This window comes from Aotus nancymaae, unplaced genomic scaffold, assembly GCF_030222135.1.
Source record: "Aotus nancymaae isolate 86718 unplaced genomic scaffold, 86718_ANA_hifiasm-v0.15.2.pri h1tg000267l, whole genome shotgun sequence".
Lineage (NCBI taxonomy): Eukaryota > Metazoa > Chordata > Mammalia > Primates > Aotidae > Aotus > Aotus nancymaae.
Window position 1 is genome coordinate 593,688 of NW_026988682.1, and position 8,423 is coordinate 602,110.

The following is an 8,423-nucleotide window of genomic DNA, read 5'->3' on the forward strand; positions in this document are numbered from 1 at the left end:
CCGACCCTATGCCTCAGTTTCCTCCACTATGACACGAGAGAAATCCTGCCCACAGACCTGGGGATACAGCAAGGCCACTACACCAGATTAAATGGCTGAAGTGTACAAAAGCTGGGCTGAGAGTCCCTGCTCAGGGTATCTTGCCCTGGGACTGAGGTCCACCAGTCCATGGCCAGGCCAGCCTGCGGAGGACAGCTCCCAGTTCCAAGTCCCTGCAGTTGAGGCCCCAGCGCCCTGGGGGAGGCACAGGGTGGGATGGAGTGGAAGGATGCCCCGACATAAGAGCCCTGGGCAAACCTGAGAGAACAAGCATTAAACTGAGACTCGAGTCTGAAGCCAGCTCCACCGAAAGACTTGGGTTTGGGGTAATGTGAGGGCCGGGTCAGGGAACAAAGCCTCTGGTTTTAGACCCACAGGAAGATCTGTGAAGTGCTCTTGGGTAGAGTACATGTTGCCAGGTATGTGCTTGAAAAGAGCCTAATAAGAGTGGGCACCTGGAAGGAACCCCAACGCCATGAGGGAGGGTCCAGCGTTCCCGCTTGGGACATGGGCACGTTCTGCAAAGTTTTTTTAAAGAAAGCCAGAAAAATTAGAAAAAAAAAAAAAAAAAAAAAATCCAGAGGCCAGAAGGGCTAACGGGGCTTTACTGGAACTATCCGGCCTAATCCTCCAAACAACCCGGCCATAGCAGCCCATCAGTCCTCTGGGGCAGGTGAGGAACCTGAGGTCCGAGGCGGACACCCAAAAGGTCCAGACAGAGCCCCCTAGGCCCCCACACGTCCCCCGTGGCAGCTCCAACCCCGCTTTTTCACTAGTGAGGCACTCGGGCTGCTGGGCCACGCCTGCCCCGGCACCCAGGGAAGCAGCTTCACGTTGCCGCCTGGCTGGGGACAGGGACGCCGCCCTCCCGCGACTCCCGGAGCTGGCTGCACCAGGGAATTCAGCCGTGGGGGGTCCGGAAGCCTGGCTGCACGTTTGCAGTGGCCGGCGCACCCGCTCCTGCCCTCCCACGGGCTCTGCCAGGACCCGATGCCCCTTCGGACCCTGCGGGACTGCGGCCCCCCCCAGCCTGCGACAGCCGCCCTGCCTGGCCCTTGGAGCAGAGGCCGTGGCGTCCTCAGGCTGCGGCCCTGGCCTGCGACCCCCACGCCCGGCTCCGGCCCCAGCGGAGGCGAGCTCTGCTCCCCGGGGAGGGCGACCAGGAGGGCGGCGCAGGGGCGGAAGCGGCCGTCCAGGCTCCTGCTCGCGACTTCTTTGCCCACCGGCCGGCCCAGAGCTCTGGGGCCGCCTGGCGCCTCCGTCTCTCCCCGCCGCGGTCCCTCTGGTCCCTCCCTGGCGGCTGCGGAGCCCTCCCGGGACAGGGGCCATAAACTCTCCAGAGCGGGAAGCCGCGCCCACGAAGGCCGCCACCGGGACCGTTGGAGATCAGAGCCCGCCGGGTGCCGGGGCCCTTCTCTCGCCGTCCCGGCCCCGCGCTCAGACCTGGGGGCCGCTGGCACCTGACCCGCTGCCTGGGTCTCCGAGGAGCTAGCTGTCCCCGCGGCGCTGCGGCCTCAGCTCCCCATGCGCTTCTGGTGGGTCTCTGCTGGGGCGACCCTGTGGGCCAGCTTCCCACACCCGATTCCCAGGCAGCGCCCACCCTGGCTCCACAGCTAGGGAACTGGCTCCTCCTGGGGGCCGTGGGCTGGGAGGCAGGGGCGTTAGGGGAGAGGATGGGACCGAGGGCAGACCCTGCTGTGTGCACAGCGAGGTTGAGCACAGGCCTCTGTTGCACAGCCTGTGACTTCAGCTGGGACTGTGCTGGGATTCAGAGGGTGGGATTGGTGAGGGAGGTGATGTCAGGGAGGCTTTACCAAGAAGGAGCCACGGAGCTGACCCCTGGGGTGTGAGCAGGTCTTTTTCAGGTGGAAAAAGGCAGGAGCAAATTGCAGGTGGAGATAACTGTGTGTGCAGACACCTGGGGGTGAAGGGGATGCAGCCTATCTACCTGACCCACGAAATGCAGGAGGCCCAACCCCAGAAGCAGCGGGTTCACTGAGGCATTGATGAAGCAAGTCTGGGACACACGTGTAGCTAAGCTGTGAGTTCTGTGCCAGAGGTCCCAACAATTACTCCCCCAGGAAGACACAAGTTTGGAGGTTGGGTGCTTGAGGTCTCAGAATGGAGAGCAGGGGCCAGAGACACCAGGTAGGGGGAACCCACCCTAGCGCTCTGAGGGACAATGTGGGGAGCTAGTGGCAGAGCCTGAGCTGGCCCAAGGTTGCAGGGTGGGGACAGATTCCAGGCATAGCAGGGACTGGTGACCTCAGTTCCCAGAATGTCCCAGACTGGCCTTCCAGTCCAGCCAGCAAGTACTGGGTGCTGCCCTGCAAAGACTCTGGAGGTGCCTGGGCCCCCCTCATCCATGTGACTGGTGACTTCTGTGTCCACCCTCACAAGAAGAGGGATCTTCTCTCACATTCAGGCAAGCCCAGGAAAGTCAGGGGCCTATGTGAGCCAAAGAGGAGAGAAGGCGATGCCTCAGCCCAGTGTTTCTGCCCCACCCCCTGGCTTGTGGCGTTGGGAACTTGATTTGCACCGCAGGAAAATGGGCAGTGAAAGCCCCTCCCTGACTGGCTTCTCACTCGCCTCTGACCAGTCCACTGCACATGCCTACCCTGCAGCTCCAGGTACAGAGGTGGGGCTGGCTCTGGGCTGACCTCAGGGCCTTCTGATGGCTTCAGCCCTCAGCATGCCTCATGCTCACCCCTTGCCACCCACCTGACAGCTCAGCATGTCTGCTGTCTGCCATCCTCAATGCCTGCTCTAGACAAGCCCAGGTCCCCCAGGAGTGGCAGAGGGAACTGAGCTGAGAACTAAGTCCCAGCTCACTGAACCCCAAGTGGGCTGTCCAGTCTCCCCCTTCAGTTCATAACCCCAGGAAAGTTCTCTCCAGGGATGTGATCCCAGAGGCCACAGCAGCACATTGTGGCCTAACCTATTCACTAGGTAATTAAACAGTTACTGAACAGGCCAGGATGGCCGTGGGCCCTGACATTAATCCCCTTTCTCTGTGAGAGTGCTGGGTTGGGTTTGCCATCCTGCTGTCTTTGTGGAAACAGCTGGCAGGTTGAGCAAGTCTCAGGAGCCAGCCATGGATTCACCTCTTCTGGAACCCTTGGAGGACCCTGCCTGCAGGAGGGTCTAGTGGAGGTCCACACACCTCTCCCAGGTTGGTGCTCACAGCCCCTCCCTGGCCTGCTCCCTCTACACATGCCCCTGCTGGTCTCTGGGAGGGGAGCATCCATCCATCTTGTGCACGGTAGCTTTCTGCTCCATTTCCATGAGACTGTCTCCTTGGTGGAAATGCCCGGTAGGGAGTCCTGAGCCTGTGCTAGCCAGCACTTCTCTAAGTGCCAAAGTCACTGAGAAGGACTTGAAAACTCAAAACTTACTAACATTATTTTCTAGAGTTGCTTTTTCCTTCAAATGTGTAAAAACAAATATTGAACTTTCTATCTTTTACATAATTTGGATTCTGTCATCACATAGATCTTTTATTTTCATGAAAATTTTTTTTATGCATGTATATCAAACATTGATTTTTTCCTTTCTTCTTTACTGAAATTGTTAACTGTTTTAGAGGCCAAATCTTCTTTTTTTAAAAAAAACATAGTATCATTCATAAACATTAATAAAATGCAGTAATTTAAAATATTATACTTTTTAAAGATGTGAATAATCACATTAAAGACTTTATATTACTTATATGAATTAATTTATATTTTCCCCAAATCTTGAAAAATATTTTAGCTAGGTATACAATTCCAAATTGACACATATTTAACTTAGAACTTCAAGCATACTATCTGTTAACATATCAATTTCATAAAGAAGTTGAGAAACAAGATGAAAATTTATTGCTCCGTAGTTAATTTGCATTTTATATTTCAATTAGCTTAATTCATTTCTCTTGTTTTGGTGTTAACCTTTTCATATGCTATGATATTTTTAGATATGTATACCTTTTGTGCTTTCCTTGATTGATATTGGATGAGTATGTATTTCATTATTCTTTAAAATGTTTAAATGTCTTATTTTCTACTATTTTTTCTTCCATTTATTTAAATTTCTGTTTCAAAAATTTATTGGAAATAGCCCTTTCATTCCATTTTCAATTATTTCACCTCTAGTTTATATTTTCTATTCATTTTTCTCCTTGTCCTGACATCTAAGTATTGATTGTAGCTCATTCTTTTACTCATATTTTAGCTTATATTTTTTACTTTGCCTGTACCTCTAATTTCTGTAAACATTTCTGATTACACATATCTTCTATATACGTAATATACTACTTTGGAATTCCTTGAGACCTAATTGTACTGCTCCAGTTTTGTTGTTGCTATTTCCGAATGATATTGACTTTGGTGCCCTTCATTTGGAATATTTAAAATATTAGATTGTGTTATATTTGACAGGCCTTGACTGATGTGCTGTTCAGTGGTTTGGCTTGAGCTTTGGGTTCAATTGAGCTTTAGGTTACAGAATTTTCTTCCACAGGGGATTGTCTTGGATTTTTCTGTTTCTCCCTCAATATCCACCTGGAAAACATTTGAATTAATTTATATTAACAAATATTTCTGTGCAATAACTGTGTACAAAAGCCCCAAAGTAACAGTGGGCTGCCTTCCTTCCGAATCAGCCAAGGCATAGCCTGAAGAGCTTTGCTGTTTATCTTCCTTTGACTGCAGGCTGTGTGTTCTAGGTCACTTTTCTTAGATTTGTGGAACTTTGATGCTTTTGCTTTAGTTAGGCTGGTCAGTTTCTTCTCCTCTTCTCTTGTGCTGTGTAGCATTGTATTTACACCCAAATGCTGTTAAAACCCAACAGAGGATGCCCCTATTATGATGGCACCATCATGGGCAGCCCCACCCTGCCAGCTATGCTCTCATCCTCACTCTTTCCTGCCACCTGTGTTTCTTCATTTTCACTTCCCCACTTAGGAATAATTTACACAGTTGAGCACACATTCTGTTGCCTGGCATTTATCGTAGTTTGCAGTGGAAAAGATTTTTAGAATACGTGGATTTTCAGAGTATTTCCAGAAGCCCAGATAGCCACACTTTACCTTTGGAGAAATGAATTCTCAGAATACTGCACACAATCACCTTTGGAAGGAGCATATATTCCCAGCAAAAGCTCTGATTTTTTGAAGTAGGTATTGTGTGTTATTTCCAGGAGAATACAGTGATAATGATAATGTTATTAAATGATTCAAATATGAAATGCTGTTATGCCTAACATAAGGATTCCATGTGATCATGCCTTTTGGCTGAGGAGAGTACTCCTGCCTTCTTGGAATTATTAGATTCTAATTGCTAATAAGTCAGAAAAATTAGGAACACCAAATTTCAATCTTCTCAGGAGCATTCTTCTTATTAAACTTGAATTTTTTACCTTTATTACATGCAAAAGTAATATTTTTAGAAAAGTGTTTAATGTTTTCCAGATGAATAGATTACTATTATTTGTTACCATTTTATTGTTAATTTTTAAAGCCCTAGAGTTGGAAGTATCAATACATCTTTCAATATGCTTTACTGGAATTTATTAAATTTTCATGATGTCCTTTAGGAGGTTGAGGAAGTTATTTCTATTGCTAGATTTCTGGGAGATTTATCAGGAATGAGTGTCAGACTTTGTCAGATGTCCATTGAAATGATCATGATTTTGTCCTTTATTTTATTAATATGGTGTATTATACTGATTGATTTTAAAGTTTATAGTTGTAAGATAATTCCACTTGATTATATTGTCTAACACTCTTTTCTAATTTTTTTTTAGTTGTTATTAGAGATGAGGCTTCCCTCTGTCACGAAGTTTGGGGTGGAATGTGACAGTCATAGCTCACTATAGCCTGAAACTCCTGGGCTCAAGTAATCCTGCCACCTCAGCCACCTAAGTAGCTGGGACTACAGGTGTGCACCACCATGCCAGGCTTGGCTAACAATTTTGTGTTTCTGAATCTACTTTGCTGGAGTTTTCAAAGATTTCTGTCTTTGTTCATGAGGGATAATGGTCTGCACATTTATTTTCTTGTGATACTTTGTCTGATTTGTTATCTGGATAATACTGGCCTCAAAAATGAATTCATATTTTCCTTCTTCCCTGTTTTGCAAGAGTTTGTGAAGGATTGGTTATTCATTAAGTGTTTAACAACTTTCACTAGTGAAGCTATCTGAGCCTGGGCTTTTCTCTGCATGAAGAGTTTTCATTTGCCTAATCTATTTACCTGTCATATGAGTGTGTATATATTCTATTTCTTCTTGAGTTTAATTTTACAATTTGTGTACAGAAGGAAATTTGTTTCTAATTTGCAGTATTTCATGCTTCTGGGTTTTCATGGCAGTTGAGATGTAAGAATAAAAATAATGTTGGGAGAAGAAAGCTGTGGACAATTCATGAATAAACCAACTTCTGTTGTAGGAAGGAGAAGGTTATTATTCTTGCTGCGCTTATACTCAATAGTGTGAGACAAATGTCATGTTGTGTCTAAAGAGAACTAAGAAAATGTGCCATTTGTCTTAGTATTTAATCAAGATGGAAGTCTGAGCCTACCTCCTCTCTTTTATTATGATGTAGGCAGGACACCAACATAAATTTGAATAAGGAGAAACAAAATGTTAGCAAATGAAGAATAATATCAATGGGTTAAAATGTGATAAAACAGAGTGGTGAATATTTACATAGAATCCATGATGTGTTAGGTACTATTTCAAGCTATTTGCACATACAGTTTTAATACCAATGACATTAAAATATATAACACAAACATTCATATAAATAAAAATTACAGCATTGAAAATAATATTTGGTGACACTGAAACTGTCCTAGAAATACAATTTTATATAACACAAATAAATTATTAAATTTTAGAAAGTTTGATTACTAATCAGATAAACAAGTAATTAGCCTTATTAGGCAGTAAACAAGGCATACACATTATATTCAAATTCCAGAGACAAATATTTTAAACATTGAAGTTTAAGAACTAAAATGTATCACTGACTGCATGGAAGTAGATATTCAATAGGTAATATTTTCTAGGCACTGTGAAATTATATCAGAAGATGTGAATTAGAATATAACCCATAAATAATATCTAGCCACATACAAAGTAATTGAATATCAATTTAAATAACTATTAGATTAAGAAATCCATACTGAGCTAAATTTAAAGGGTCAGTGAGGACCTAAAGAGGAAGCATTGACACTGGGGCCCAAGGACCTGGGATTACAGAGCAGAGTCTACCAGTGCTAACTGACTGCTTCAGAGAAAACATCAATTCCATTCACATGCAGACATTATTCATGAAGAAAGGAATTAGAACTTCAGAAATGTGTTCAAAATATATTTATACTTTGACATATTAATGAAGCAATCACATTCTACACATAACTACTCCATATGGACTATTGGGGAGGGGGTGTTCCAAATAAAGAGACCACGGATTTCTTATGAGAACTCAGTGTCTGCTAGAAAATATCTAAGTAAAATATTTTACTTATGTAGACAGTGTGGATGCTTGTGGATCAAAAGTTTCAAGAATCCCTAAAATGTACAATGGAGCTGAGGAGAAAATATCAGAATTCCTTAGGACCAGAAATGAGGCAAGAAAAAATTCAGAGGAGTTGTAAATGTGAAAAGTCAATGGCTGGTAACACAGAAACATTGGCAATCTCGTGCCAGGCCAACTAGAATAAATACATAAACATACAGATCGAAAATATTTACAATATTAGATCTCCCTGATATGAGAACTAAATTGTAAAGATTGAAGCATACAAGAAAATAAGTTACCAGAATTTAAGCTACCAGAGTAAATTTGATTCCACATACATTTCTGACATTGTAACTGTCACAAATGTTTAAGTCAATACAGTGGGAAAATACGAAACCAAAATAATGTTGAAAGAGCAAAAAAAAACCTTAAAGTTGAAGAGCATGTGTGAAAAGAGCCAAAGATAAGTTGAATAGCTAAAAAATAAGGTATAGAATTTGAATATATGTCCTATGGTTTCACTATTAACTTTCTAAGAGTTGCTGAGAGGAATAGTGCACTGGGAGATGAAGCAGAACGAAGCTACAGTGAAAAAGGTAAACTGACATAAAACATAAATACAGATATGTAAAGACTAGAATAGGAAGGAGGAGAACATATTCAGTTACTTCACTGGAATATGTAAAAAGAATAAAACACAACAATCAACAACTAATAATTGTATAAAATAAAATTTAAAACCAGATATGAATCTTTTAATTCAGACATGCATAGTGTTCAAAAATAAGTAAATATAAATATTGATGTGAAAATAAGAAACTACTACCTCATAGTAAAATATGGAAGGGAAAACTAGAGAAATATATATATCCAAAAAATAG

General features: G+C 43.8%; 1 long non-coding RNA gene across 1 annotated transcript; it reads left to right on the forward strand.

Annotated features, from left to right (window-relative positions):
* Positions 1–676: 676 nt before the first annotated feature.
* LOC135273125 (uncharacterized) lies at positions 677–6,499 on the forward strand. The gene is made up of 3 exons (XR_010340976.1): positions 677–712; positions 2,465–2,669; positions 5,836–6,499. It is a non-coding gene; the product is annotated as an uncharacterized LOC135273125 (long non-coding RNA).
* Positions 6,500–8,423: the final 1,924 nt, after the last annotated feature.